Raw genomic sequence first — 14,857 nt, 5'->3', positions numbered from 1 at the left:
GTTTTCTGATTTGATCTCTTGGAGGTATCTCATACAATTTATCAGGTTGTTATTCATTTTAGCAACTAGCCTCTCCCATTGCCCTTCGTCCCTATTTTTATATTTATCACCTCTTCCTATGATCTCCTCCATGTACTTCAAGTCCCTGGAGGGTACAGGGACCATGGCTTTTCCTTTTCTTTCCCCCTTTCTCTTTCTCTCTCGCTCCCTCCTTCCCTTTCCTTCCCTCTCTCTCTCTTTCTCTCTCCCCCATTCCTACCTCTCCCCAGTGATCCCAGCATGTGGCCCAGGCACATGGATCATGTTTGTTGAATGAAGGAATAAATGGATGACTGAATAAATGAATAAACAAAATAGTGAGACAGAACCTACATCCTTGGTCCCAGTACTCTTCCTTCTATGCGCCACTGCCTCCCAATTGAACAACTCAGTGACTCAGCAGTGCGGTACAGCAGAAACGTAAATTTCACATATGGAAAATACCAGCCACTGTACTTTCTTTAAACTACAATGAATCTGATACAAACCTATTATAGCTTTACAAGTCTTGTCCTTGTGAGCTTCACTTCTAATATCTAATCCATCATCAAGCCCTGTTGATTTTACCACCAAAAAAGAACAACAACAACAAAAAATCATAGTGGGCACCTATTTAATGGGGATATAGAGTTTTATTCTCTAAGTATCTGAAAATGCTGTGCCTGAGGCAGAAGCTGGGTAAATCATGATGTTTTACGGATATGAGTGTATCTCTGAACATTCCACATTCTATCATAATCCTGTGCCTTTGCCCAAGCTATTCTCTTAGCCACTTCTGCCCTTTCTCCTGAGCTTATCTGTCAAAATCATATTTCACCTTCAAGGCTCGGTTCAAAACTCACCTCCTCCAAAAAGACCTTCATAATCTATCAGAATTACCGTGGCAGCCTGACTCACCCTAGCCCCTGCATGTGACAGCATGTCGCCTGTTCCTCTGCTTGGCATTGACTTCTTTGGTCTGCAAAGTCCTACTGCTGACATGAATGTTTCTCTCCCAGATTGCCTTGCAGGCAACTCAGATCTGGGGACAAGACTGTGCTCACCTTTCTGCCTCCTCAGAAAACAATAGGCATTTTCTGAATTGAAGTGTGTTAGGCTGATCATCCACTACTCGTATGAATGTAAATAGCATCTTTGTGCTTGTCATAAGGTGACTTTTTGAAAATATCCATAGATGGGGTATCTGGCTTTCCTGCCTTCTGGCTGGCTCCCGACCGCCTTAGCTGAGACTCCCATCCAGCTTCTTGCTCTCACTCCCGCTGGCAACTGCAGCATAGAGAAGGAGCCTGTGTGCTCCAGAATTTATTTGGAGAAAAATTCAGGCTGCTTCTTTTTGAAGTGGAATGGGAGTCAGAGGTGAGCCCTAGCCAGTAAGCTGCGTGGGAGAAGAAAGGTTTGCCATGAGCAAGCCTCTCAGCTCTCAGGCTGTTGTGGTTTTTTTTTTTTTTTTCCCAAACAGCAGACAGACTCCCAGCACAGATCTAGGGCTCAGGGGCCACTCTGCTCATCTCCCTCCTTGACTGCAGACCTTGGGCCTCCCAAGCACATCCTCACGGCCCTCCACACCACTGGTATCTGGACTAAAGCAGAGACAATCCCTCCTCCTCCCTCCATCCCCGGGGAACATCGCACTCGCAGTCCACTCAGCCCAGCCCTAATGCACACACAGAAACAGAAACAAGAAAGATGAAAATCCAAACCAAGAGCGCTGACTGCTTTGTCCCTGAACCCTGCTTTATACAAACCTATCCAGCCTGCACAGATTCCAGCTCATCCATCAAAGCGTGGAATGCTCAGCCACATGCTGTTATAACCCAAACTGAGTCTGCAAGCGCTTCTGTGATGCCGCTATGCCTGTGTTGCAGGTTACCGGGCAGAGATCGGAAAAGCCATTGAAAGGAGAGCATAAAGTTGTCGTCGCTTGATGGCAAAAGGTTTTCACGTGTACCTGATCAAGAGGTTAAATGAGATAATGTAGGCAGAACGCTCAGCAGAGTAACTGAACAGAGAGAGCTCCCAATGAAAGCTTCCCACCTAACAGTGCAGGAGGGCCTCTTCTCATGTGATTAGAAGCAAGCCTTTCTTCCACTGGTTCTGCTATTCTACAGTCTGTCCTACCTGAAGGAGGGAAGTCAGTGCCTAATACCTGCCCCCAACCACCTTTGTGCATCTAATGGCTTCTAGGCTGCATGGGGGGAAAAACTGAGCTGTGCATCTGTGCAGATGGGGAGCACCCAAAGGGGCTTCTGGGGACACATTGATTGATGCACGGACAACTGCATCAATATCTTTCCTTCCTCTTCTGGGTCTATAATACATTCCTAGATCCCAGAACAATTTTCAAAACTTTTCTTTCAAGCATATCTCCCTTCCTCTCCTTTCTGAGGTCCAAATGCAACACCAGAAACAGACCTCTTCTGCCCTTTCTGAAGTCCAACCACAGTGTTCCTCCCCTCCCTTGTTTAATGCTATCCAGGTGCTGATGCTTTATCCTGTAGAGAGGAACAATCGGGCAGTACCATCCTGAGAGCTCTCCCAGGTGGCTCAGTGGTAAATAATCCACCTGCCGATGCAGGAGATGTGGGTTCAATCCCTGGATCAGGAAGATCCCCTAGAGGAGGAAATGGCAACTCACTCCAGTATTTTCGCCTGGGAAAACCCATGGACAGAGGAGGCTGGTGGGCTACAGTCTATGGAGTCCCAAAGGGTCGGACACGACTTAGAGACTAAACAACAACAAATACGGCAGTAAAAAGGATAGTTGGTATTTCTTCGTGTTGTTTTCAAGGCTGGAGATATCCTATCTCCCCTACCCAGTTCAGAGAGGCTAAAACACCTCTCATCCCAACTTTCCAAGCAAAACCTGCCTGAAGTCAAAGGAATTTTAGATGGCCCAGAGCCTATGGGCCCTGTGCGGTCTCTCAGAACTTTTGCTTTTATCCAAAAGGGAACCAAGCAACCCTAGGGGGAATATTGCCCCACCCCGTTCAGCTGGAGAAGAGCTTGAGGGACTATGTCAGACACAGGGCAAGGAAAGAGGTTTTTATTAAGAATAGTTGATGCATTCACATGATTCAAAAGTAAAAATGTATAAGAGAGTTTACAGGGCCACTCTCCCTGGAGGCAACAGATATTATTAGCTTTTGTATATATGGTTATGCAAATACAAGCAAATATCTTGAACTGCTTCTTCTTTCTTCTCTTTTATAGTGTGAACAGTAGCTTATTATACACACCCTATGCATGTTTTCCACTTAGCCCCTATCTTGAAAACTGTCCTATATCAATTATATATTAATAGTAAGCTTCCTAAATTTTTTTTTTAAATGGAGGAACAGAACAGTATTCCACTATCTGGAAGTACTACAAGTCCCCCTTTAATGAGCATGTAGGTTGTTCTTTCATGGTTCAAACAATACTATAACGGATACATGTCTATGTGGCCACATGCAAGAACAAGGGCAAATTAGATTCTTAAAGTTGGAATCACTGAGTCAGATGGCATGGGCATTACTAATATTGATAAATGCGTCTAAAATGCTCTCCAAAGAAGTACTACCAGTTTACTCTTTGACCAGCAATGTATGAAACTGCCTGTTTTCTCAGAACCTCATCAGCAGTTTGTCCATCTTTTTGATGTTTGCTAACTGAATGGTAAATAAATGTCATCGCCGTTTATACTTTACATATTAAAGAAATTAATCTGTTTTGTATGAGTTAAATGCCTGAGTTCTAGAGGGAGAAAACAGCATCCAGTTTTACTAGGACAGCACGTCCTCTGAAGTCTAATGGGGTCACAAACATCCCTTGGACCTACAAATAACAGTCTTTATTCACAACGTTCTGTATTTTCAGCTCCCACATGTGTGTCTGTTCTTAGGGGGAGGAGAGTTGCCCTGTGGAAGGAGCAGAGACAGAATCAGACAGACCTGGGTTCCAGGCACAGCTTTGCCACTGACGAGCTTTACGATCTTAGCAAATTGCTTAACCTTTCCTAAATATGAAATTTCATATTTCCATGAAATATGGGGATCATAATACTGATCTTTTGCAAAGCCTTATCTCTGGTACACAGAAGGTAGTTAGCAAACAGCAGCAGCTTTCATTAGTGTTAATAACCATCAGGCCAGATTCTAAACCTCAGGGCACTTTTCACAATTGACAGGTCCTGAACTGCCCACCCCGGGAAAAGGCTCTTTTGTTAAATGACCACCCAGAGGATTCCCAACTCCCTCCTGTAAGTCACCCCAGGCTCCTTCCAAAGTTAGCAGGAGAGCTCACTAAAATCCCCTTCAGGGCCTCTGGGTGAGGGGTGGGCTCTTTCTGTGCCAGGCTCCTCTGCTGCCAGATGACGTTTGTATTCAGGCTGAGGGCTCTCTGGTCTAGGCAGAGCTCATTTCCAATTACAGATGGGCAAGTCAGAGACAAAACAGAGATTCTTGAGCAAAACATGAAGGACTTGCTCTCATCAGCAGCACAGGCCCATCTTAGCTTTCCCAAACACTACTTTTGATGAGGTCAACTACATGCAGATTTCTAGCTTTGGCAGGAATCTCAGTGATGTTTACAGCTGGGCTTCTATCTATGCATATAATACCCCTTCCTCCCAAGAAACTTGAGACTTTTCCCATTCAAGGTCCTGTCTCATTTCATTTCCCCCAACCCCTAGCATGGCAGGAATTGTGACAGTGAGGGAACTGTGAGGAGGACCTTGCTGCTGATGTCTAATGCCCCGGCTGAACCTCAGGAAACCACATGAGTGCCGACCTGAACCTACATGTCTGTATTCTGTTGGCTTAGATCTCCTGCGTGGGAGCTGGACCCTTCTGGGAGACGTCTGAGAAATTACCATTGCTTTCAGAAAATGTTCCTTTGCTCTTTCCTCCCCCTAGGTCCAACTCTGTCAGTCTGAAGGAAAGGGGCAAGATTCAAATGTGATTTCAAGTACATTCATTAGTACAGAAATAAAGCGGCCTTTCGCCCCCCTCACCCCCGCCCAAGACTCCAGATCCCAGCGGATCGCAACAAAGTGAACTTGCTGCATCTGGAGTCCAACATCGTTTGTCTCTCACACGGTATAAAACGTGCCGACCCACGGGAGGTTTGGGGGGGGGGGGGCGGGGAGACCTGGCAGAGCACAGAGATTAGACTGTGTAGACCGCGACCCGTGTCAGTTACACTGCAGCCTCCTTAGGATCGCAGCAGAGTCCTGCTAGTGGAAACCACCTTCCCCGCAACCCAGGCCCTCCCGGTCCGCAGCAGGGCGGATTGGAAAGGACGAAAGAAAGTGCCTCAGCTGATGCGGGGGCCCCCAGCCTGCGCGCTGGACACCGGCCCCCCAATCCGCATCTCCGCCACATTAAAGTAGTTGGAGCAAACTTGCAGGGCCCCAGAGAAAAGCAATGCCCAGATGAGGCAGAAAAGCATGGATGGTGTAAATAGCCCAAAGACACCGACAGAGAAGACAGCTCTCCACCCCTGCCCTCCTTCGCCGCCTTTGGAGGCGCAGAGCAGCCAGGAAGCCCTCCACCCCCGCGCTGAGGGTCTCCCACGCGCCGCGCTGGGCGCTCTACTCGCCCATCCCAGCTGGACTTCCGAGTTAGTGGAGCGCGAGCAGCAGAATGGGGGGAATCACCCCGACACTGCTTTCCGCTCACCTCCGGATCTCTCTATCCGAGCCAAACCCTCCTCCCGGCCGCTGAGCCGAGTTCCAATGTGGCTGGCGCCTCCAGTCAGACCTGCCGCGCCCTCCTGCCCGCGCGCTGCCCGAGGGATGCGGGGCTGGACGCCCGCCCTGGGCCCCAGGACGAGGCGGACAGAGGGCCCGGGTGACAGTCCGATTTCTCTGTCCCCGAGGCAGGCAGTCAGCCCCCGGCAATCCTGGACCGGCGAGGCTGAACAGGCTTCGCGAACGCACCTCCGCCCGACTTATTTTGAAAAACTTCAGGAAAACCATCAGCGCATCGAGCCCAAATTGCAAGGCTGGCCCGGGGGCGCCCGCGCGCTCGGACCCACCCGCAGCGCGGACGGACAGTTCCCATCCACCCCGGGTCCTCAGTCCCCGCCCCGAGCCCCGCTCACTCACGCGCGCCGGGCCAGACCTCGCGGCCAGCCGTGTCGCGGGCCGGGGCAGCCGCATGGTCCCTGGGAGCTCGCGTGCGCCAAGGCGCAGGAGCCGCGTCCGTGTCGGGGTCCCGCCGGGCGGAAAGCGCCGCGGAGCAGGTCGGCGAGGCCAAGCCGAGGCGGGCGGCGGACGTGCGGCCGCGGGCAGGGACCCGGCAAGGCCCGCCCCGGGGCGGGGACCGCAGGACCCGGGGGCCTGGCCACGAAGCCGGAGACATTCCCCCCACCCCCCACCCCCACCTCCTCGGAGGGAGCTGCTCTGGGGCCGAGCGGGAGAGGCGAGCGGGTGCCCAGAGCCAGCAGGGCATGGCCACGGCCAAGGCCAAGATAGGGGTCGGCAGAGGGCGGCGATCCAGGGGCGCGCTTACCCGGCTTCGGAGGCGCCTTCGAAAGTACGCGCTGGCCGGGAGCATCCCGGCGCAAATCCCGGCGCCCCGCGTGGTCCTCCGCCCGCCGCGCGCCCTCCCTTCTGCCTCCTTCGGGGAACCTCGGCTTGGATTAACGCCTTACTCTTTACCTCTGCTGAGCGGCTCCGCTCCGGCGGCGGCTCCGGGGTTGGGCTCCCACGGGGTCTGCGCGCGTCCTTCCGGGCGCCCCGGGCTGGAGAGGCCCACGTGAGGCTCCTCCGCCCTCCCCGGCACTCGGAGGACTGGCGCTGCCCGGAGCCGAGAACCTCATCGCCCCTCCAGGTGCTGGCACTGGGGGCAGGTGCCGAGCGTCCTGATTGGCGCTGGCCCGCATCCTGGGAGAATCCCCTGCTAGAGAGGCTGCCTGCTCCAGGGCGAAGGGAAGAGATGGAACAGCGCAGGTGGTTGCCTTCCAAAGAGGCTTCCCTGCCTTTTTGCCTAAAAAAAAATGGAAACTCGGTGTCGGGCGCCTTAGGAAGGCTGGCTCAGGGGACTTGGTATGCTACGTACAGATTGGGTCCGGCGCGGAAAACTCTGGGAGAATGACAGTCGTAAGGGCCGGGGTGTGTCGCTGTCCACTGGGCTTGGCCTCGAGAGCCGCCTGAACGGCTCATTTTTCTAACTCCTAACTCCGGTCCGCACTGGTCCCTGAAGCCCCAGTGACACCTGATGTCCCCGCCATTGAGGGGTACCCGGTCCTCGGGCTGGGCAGGGAGGGAGTCAGTGTGTGATCAGAGTTGGGCTGGCAAGATTTGGCAGGAAAAGACAGGGAAGAAGAAGCAGAGCTCTTCCCCACAACACAAGGAGAAAACGTTAAGGGTGCTCGAGACTCTCGTTAAATCATCCTCTTATAAAGTTTTTATAGGAGCTTCCCTGGCGGTTCAGAGTTGAGATGACGGGCTTCCCTGGTGGCTCAGACCGTAAAGAATCCGCCTGCAATGAGAGAGACCTGGGTTCCATCCCTGGGTTGGGAAGACTCCCTGGAGGAAGGCATGGCAACCCACCCCACTATTCTTGCCAGGAGAATCCCCATGGACAGAGGCCCCTGGCAGTCTACAGTCCTTGGGGTCACATAGAGTCGGACATGACTGAGCGACTCAACACAGCACATAAAGCTTTTAAAGTTGCTTCTGTGCTGTACTTCCAGACAATGAATTTTGACATCAATAGTTCAGGAGATCTGCCTGGAGAACCTGACGGAATGAGACAGAAGGAAAGTGTCCCTTTCCAGGACTTCCAAATTTGGGAAACTTTTACCTGATTTGGTCTGTTTATCTTTCTCCTGACCCTGTTCCCATCTTGCTTAAACTGAGGACTGGGGAGGAAAGAGGGATGGGGTGACCCGTCTTCATGCTCAAGGAGGGAGCCTTTCTGTTCCACGTCAAATGTTTTCCTCTTCTTGCCCTGGATAGCCTGGAGGATTCAAAGCCAAGGTGAACCAAATACAGTTTGGAAAAAAAAAAACTATAGTCCCTCAGCTCAAGTCCAACTTGTAACAGAGGGGAGTAAGAAATTTAGCACTTTAGAGCAAACTTTATTATTCCTAAGCATTGAGAAAACAACAACAACAACAACATCCATAGGCAATCTACCCACTTCATCAACCTAGCGGGTCTGCCATTTCCTCAACACTCCATTTCCCCCCGTCTCTCTTGACAGGTTCTAAATTTTGACCTCAGACTCTCCTGCACTGCCTTTTCTCACACAGTCAAACCTCACACCTACATTCCTCCGTCCTCATTTCTTCTCAAAGTCGAGACAGTGAAATATGAAGGGATGCGTTATTTTCTCATAAACAATTACACACAGAGAAAAATACACTAAACTTTGTAATAACCACCAGGACATTGCCATCAACTCAGATCCCATTGTTTTTCATAAGTCCTTCCCCCTAAAGCAACAACTATCCTAAGTGTATGGTAATTACTTCCTTATATATATTTTATAGTTTTATCAGCTTGTTACTCATCTCTAAACACTGTAGTTTAGTTCTTGAACTTTCTGTTTATGGAGCAATATAGCACGAGCATTTTGTTGTGTGTCTGGCCTCTTCTTTCACTGCGTTATGTTTATGAGGTCATCTGTTTTGTTGTGTGCAGTTGTAGTTGGGTTATTACAAATAATGCTGCTAATAATGTTCTTGCATGTATCTATATATTTCCTGGCATGCAAGGGCAAACTTTTCTTTAGTGTATATATCTTGGAGTAGAATTGCTAAGCTATAGGGTATACTTACATTTAAGTCTTTCAGAGAATACTAGATTGTTCTCCAAAGTGGTCATAAAGTTTACACTCCTAGCAGAGATGGATGATTGTTCCAATTACTCTACATCCTTGCCAAAACATAACATTGTCAGACTTCTTCATTTTTGTCAACATCACTGAGATAGATACCCGGGAGAGCAATCTCTGAATTGTGTGGTAGTTGCATTTGCATAATGGTATCAAAATTGTGATCTTCATTTCATATACCTAATTATTTGGGTTGGCCAAAAAGTTCGTTTGGATTTTTCTGTAACATCGGATGGAAAAACCCAAACGAACTTTTTGGCCAACCCAATACAAATGAGGTTGCGCACTTTTACATGTGTTTATAGACTAATCAAATTTTCTGTTTTGTTAAATGCCTTTTCAAATCTTTACTCGCCACTAGAATCCTTCAGGTTTCCCTGTAAAACCACACCTGCTTTCGCCTGGCACCCCTTCCCATCCCTCCTGGAAACCATGTGTCTATTTATCATTTCAATAAATTGTGTAATTTCAAGAATGATATACTGTCCATTATAAATAAATAAAACTGTCCAGTCCATAACTTTTTGGATTTTTTTCCTCACTGACCATAATTCTTTGGAAAATCATGCAGGTTTATTTATTGGATGGTATGAATGTACCGTGGTTTGTTTAACCATTCACTCACCCATTGAGAGACATCTTCCCTCGCCCCCCAGTTTTTTGAGCTATTATAAATAAAGCTGCTGTAAACATTTGCGCACAGGTTTTTTGGTCTAAATAGTTTTCCTATTACTGAGATAGATACCCAGGAGAGCAATCTCTGAATTGTGTGGTGGTTGCATGCTTGGTTTTTTGGAACTGCCAACCTGTTTTACAGAGCGTTGTTCAGTCGCTCAGTCGTGTCTGACTCTTTGGACGCCATGGACTGCAGCACACCAGGCTTCCCTGTCCTTCACCATCTCCTGGCGTTTGCTCAAACTCATGTCCATTGAGTCAGTGATGCCATCCAGAGTAGCTTACCATTTTTCCATTCCACTAGCAATGTATGACGGACCCCATTTCTCCACATTCTTGCCAACATTTGGTGTTAATATTGTTTTTGAGATTTTAGCCGTTTTGATAGATCTGCAGTGATAGCTCATGGTGATTTTAATTTACCTTCTCCTACTGGCTAATGATGTTGGACATCTTTCACATGCTTATATTTCCATCTGTATGTTCTCTTTGGTGAAATGTCTGTTTATATCTTTGGGGCATTTTCTAAATGGATTGTTTATTTTCTTACTGTTGAGTTTTGAGAGTTCTTCGTATACTCTAGTTCCTAGTCCTTTTGTGTATGTGTGGTTTGAAAATATTTTCTCCAGTCTGTAACTTGTCTTTTCATCCTCTTTACATGGATACTTTTTTTTCCCTTTGCAGAGGAAATGTTAAATTTTAATAAGATCTGGTTTTTCAGTTTTTCCTATTATGAGTCTTGATTACTGTAGCTATATAATAAACCTTGAAATTGGGCAGACTGATTCTACCCATATTTGTTCTTCCTATTGAAAATTGTTTTAAATCTTCTAGTTCCTTTGCCTTTCCATTTAAACTTTAGAATAATCTTCTCTATATCTACAAAGAACCTTCCTGATATTTTGATAAGAATTAGGGAGAGAACATTCAATCTTTTCCTCATTAAGTATAAATTAGCTGTAGTTATCAACTTGGCAAATTTGCCTTCCGTTCCTATTTTTGTGAAAGTTTTTGTCACAAAAGGGGGTTGAATTTGGTCAATCATTCTTATACTGATTATATAACCATGTGATTTTTTTTTCTTTTTAGCCTGTTAATATGGCAAATTACATTGATTGATTTTTATAAATTGATCCCACCTTGCATCTCTGAAATGAAGCCCACTTGGTCATGGTATATAATTCTCTTTATACGTTGCTAAATTCTATTTGCTCATATTTTCTTAAGCACATTTGTGTCTATATTCATTAGATGTATTGGTCTGAAGTTTTCTTTCTTTGTATGGTCTTGATCTAATTTTCATATCACAGTAATACTGGCTTCATTAAATGAATGGGGAAATGTGTCCTCCTTTTCCATTTTCTGGAAGAGATGATGTAGATTTGATGTCGAATCTTCTTTAAATGCTGGTAGAATTCTCTGGTGAAACTATCTGAGCCTGGAGGTTTCTTTTTTGGAAGTTTTTAAATTACAGATTTAATTTCCTTAATAGTTACAGGTTTGTTAAAATTGTCTACTTCAGTTTGGGTGAGATGTGGTACTTCATATTTTTCAAAGAATTGGCATTTCATGTAAGTTGTCAAATTTATGTGTGTTCACCATATTCCCTTGGTATCTTTTTGAAGTCTGCAGGGTCTATAGTATATTTCCTGTTTTGTTCTTGAAACACTGGTGATCTGTGTTATCTCTTTTTTTCCTTTGTCAGTCTTGCTAATTTTACCGATTCCTTCAAAGAAACAACTCTTTCTTTCTTGAATTTCTCTATTGTTTTTCTGTTTTCAGTTTTATTTGTTTCTAATCTTGTCTTCCTTCTTAATACTTTAGGTTTATTTTGCTCTTTTTCCTAGGTTCTTGAGGCAAAAGCTTAGATCATTGGTTCAAGACTTTCTTCTATTTACACGCACTTAATGAAATAAATTTTTCTCTCAGTCCTGCTTCCTCAGCATCCCATAAATTTTGATATGTTGTATTTGAACTTTTACTTTATTCAATATTTTTTTTAACTTCCCTTAAGACTTTCTTTTTTGATGAAATGATAATTTAGAAGTATGTTGTTTGGTTTACAAGTGTTTGGAGATTTCCTTTTATCTTTCTGTTATTGATTTCTACTTTGATTCATTGTGGTCAGCCTACTTCACTCCACATTTCCTGTCCTGGCTAGAGCCTCTAGTGAAATATTGAATAGCAGTGGAAAGAGCCGACTTCCTTGTCTTGTTCTTGACCTTAGGAGGAAAGCATTCAGTCTTTCACCACAAAATATGTTAGCTATGGGTTTTTGCCTAGATGTCCTTTATCAGGCTGAAGAAGATACCTTTTATTCCTAGTTTGTTGAATGTTTCTTGTTTTAAAAAAGAATGTTGGGTTTTACCAAATGCCTTCTACAGCTATTGATGTGGTCAAATGGTTTTGACTTTTATTCTGTTCAAGTAGTGTATTATAGTTGTTGATTTTTGGATGTTAAAACAATCTTGCATTCCTAGGCTAAATCTCACTTGGTCCTGCTGAATAGGAGAATGCAATGGCGACCCACTCCAGTACTCTTGCCTGGAAAATCTCATGGATGGAGGAGCCTGGTAGGCTGCAGTCCATGGGGTCTCAAAGAGTCAGACACGACTGAGCGACTTCACTTTCACACATCGGAGAAGGAAGTGGCAACCCACTTCAATGTTCTTGCCTGGAGAACCCCAGGGACGGAGGAGCCTTGTAGGCTGCCGTCTATGGGGTTGCACAGAATCGGACACGACTGAAGCGACTCAGCAGCAGCAGCCTGCTGAATAATCCATTTTATGTGTTGCTGGATTTGATTTGCTGGTATTTTGTTGAGATGTTTTGCATCTATATTCATCAGGTATATTTATCTGTAGTTTTCTTTTCTTGTAATGTCTTTATCTGATTTTGGTATCAGGGTAATACTGGTCTCAGAATGAATTGAGAAGTGTTCCCTCCTCTTCCATTATTTTGGAAGAGTTTATGAAGGAAGAATTCATCTTTCAACAATATAAAATTCTTTAGTGAGGCTCTCTGGGGCTAGGCTTTTCTTTGTGAGTAGTTTCTTAATTACTAATTAAATCACTTTATTTGTTATAGGTATATTCAGATTGTTGTATTTCTTGTGGAGTCAGTTTCAGTAGTTCACATCTTTTAAGGAATTTGTCCATTTTATCTAGATTATCTAATTTTTTGGTATAAAATTATTCATAGTACTCCTTTATAATCCTTTTTATTTCTGTAATGTCAGTAGTGATTAGCTTTTATTCTTGAGTATAGTAGCTTGCCATGGGGCTGCAAAGAGTTGGAAATGACTGAGCAAATAAAATAACAAATAGTAACTTAAGTCTCCTCTCTTTTTTTCTTGAGTGGTCTAGTTCAAGTTTGGTCAATTTTGTTGATTTTTTTTCAAGTCACAGTTTTTGGCTTTGTTGATTCTCTATTGTTTTTCTATTTTATATCACACTTATTTCTACCCTAATCTTTATTATTTCCTTCTTCTTGCTTTGGATTTAGTTTGCTCTTTTTTCTAGTTTCCTAAGGTAGAAGTTTAAGTAATTGATTTGAGGTCTTTCTTCTTTGTTAATATGTTGATGGCTCTTTATAGGTATGCATCTCTCCTTAAGCACTGCTTTCACTGTATTCCATAAGTTTTGGTGTGTTATGTTTTCATCTTCGTTCATATCAAATTTTTAATTTTCCATTGGATTTCATCCTTGACCTATTGGTTATCTTGAAGTATGTTGTTTATTTCATATTTGTGAGTTTCCCAAATTTATTTATGTTAGTATTATCTAATTTTATTCCATTCTGGTTAGAGAACATGTTTTCTTTGATGTCACATCTTTAAAATGTACTGAGACGTATTTTATGACCTAATGTACGGGCTGTTCTAGAGAAGGTCATGCGCACCAGAGAAGATTGGTGTTGTAGGTGGAGCATCCTATAGGTGTATGTTACACCTAGGTGTTTTATAGTTTGTTCAGGTCTTCCATATCCTTGTTGATCTTCAGTTTAGAGAACATAATGCTTAGGGAAATGTTAGACAGAGAAAGAAAAATACTACATGATATCACTTATATGTGGAATCTAAAAATAATATAAGTGAATGTATATACAAAACAGGAATAGAGTTGCAGATACAGAACAAACTTGTGCTTATCAAAAGGGAGAGGAAAGAGAGGAGAGACAAATTAGGGGTATGGGATTAACAAACTACTAAATAGAAAATAGATAAGCAACAAGAATATACTGTATAACACAGAGAATTATGCCCATTATCTTACAATAACCTATATAATCTGAAAAAATACTGAATTATTATGCTGTACACCTGAAACTAATACAATATTGTAAATCAACTACCTGTTCAGTAAATTAAAAAAAAATTTTTTTAAAAAGAAACCCAGGGGACTTTCTTGGTGGTTCAGTGGTTAAGACTTAAGACTTCATATGTCCACTGCAGGGGGCATGGGTTCAGCTCCTGGTCATGGAACTAAGATTCCCACATGCCATGCACCTCCCCTCCCCCCCAAAAAAGAAAGAAACAGGGATGAAAGCTCATGTGGTGAAAGAGCGTCGCCTTTGCCATATACTATTCATGAGAAATGAGTCACCAGATCCAGCCCACACCCGAGTATAAGTGCACGTCCATTCGCTCTACCCTAGAGTGTAACTCCTTTAAAAGACTTCAAACCAAAGCACAGGGTGGTTTTTTAGCAGCATTCATACTTTTGGTGAACAGTGCATTTCAACTTTTGACTTCTAACCAGGATTATCAAAAGACCCCCAGTGTCCCAAATGTAAGGTTCCATCTCTTTGGATTTCTATCTTCAGGTTGGGTTTAATGCTAGTAATTCCTTATTGTTAGCTCTTTAATGCTTTTAAGATTTTATTTAATCATGTTTTATCCAACCTTTTACTCACCTTCAGCTAACCCTTCAGGAGGGTAAGTCTGCCACTATCAGAAGCAGAAGATCTTCAGTTGCATGCATGAACGTGTTGCTTTTTTTTTAATCTGGAAGGGCTTATTTTGGTAAAAATTCTGTCTTTTGGCTAGAAGTCTATAGGACTACCTCAAGGAAAAAAAGAAAATTACTCATATCCCTCGCTCTCTTAGATGCATTCCGGTAAAGTAAGTTGTAAAGTGAATATTATTTTTCTATTGACTTTCATTGTAAAATGAAAGGACCTGAGACTTCATTAAGATTCTGTACTTCCAATGCAGGGGGCATGCATTTAATGCCTTGTTGAGGAACTAAGATCCCACAGATTAAAAATAATAAAAATTAAAAAAAATAAATAAAAGGACCCTTTAGACAAGGACTACATCA

At 44.3% G+C, this 14,857-nt stretch overlaps 1 protein-coding gene across 3 annotated transcripts in view; it reads right to left on the bottom strand.

Annotated features, from left to right (window-relative positions):
- LOC133228047 (protein FAM163A) overlaps window positions 1–6,758 on the bottom strand; it is a 102,773-nt gene extending 96,015 nt beyond the window's left edge. Inside the window, exon 1 of one of the 3 annotated variants that reach the window (XM_061383357.1) lies at window positions 6,680–6,758. The gene's annotated coding sequence lies outside the window, so the exon portion shown is untranslated. Of the gene's footprint in view, window positions 1–6,124; window positions 6,456–6,530; window positions 6,612–6,679 lie in introns of those variants that run through there. The other 2 variants (XM_061383355.1, XM_061383356.1) reach the window with 2 other exon arrangements.
- Between the last annotated feature and the right edge of the window lie 8,099 nt (window positions 6,759–14,857).

Source organism: Bos javanicus, chromosome 16 (genome assembly GCF_032452875.1).
Source record: "Bos javanicus breed banteng chromosome 16, ARS-OSU_banteng_1.0, whole genome shotgun sequence".
NCBI classification, from domain to species: domain Eukaryota; kingdom Metazoa; phylum Chordata; class Mammalia; order Artiodactyla; family Bovidae; genus Bos; species Bos javanicus.
The sequence above is the reverse complement of the archived record's forward strand: the minus strand, read 5'-3'. Positions and strand labels throughout refer to the sequence as shown.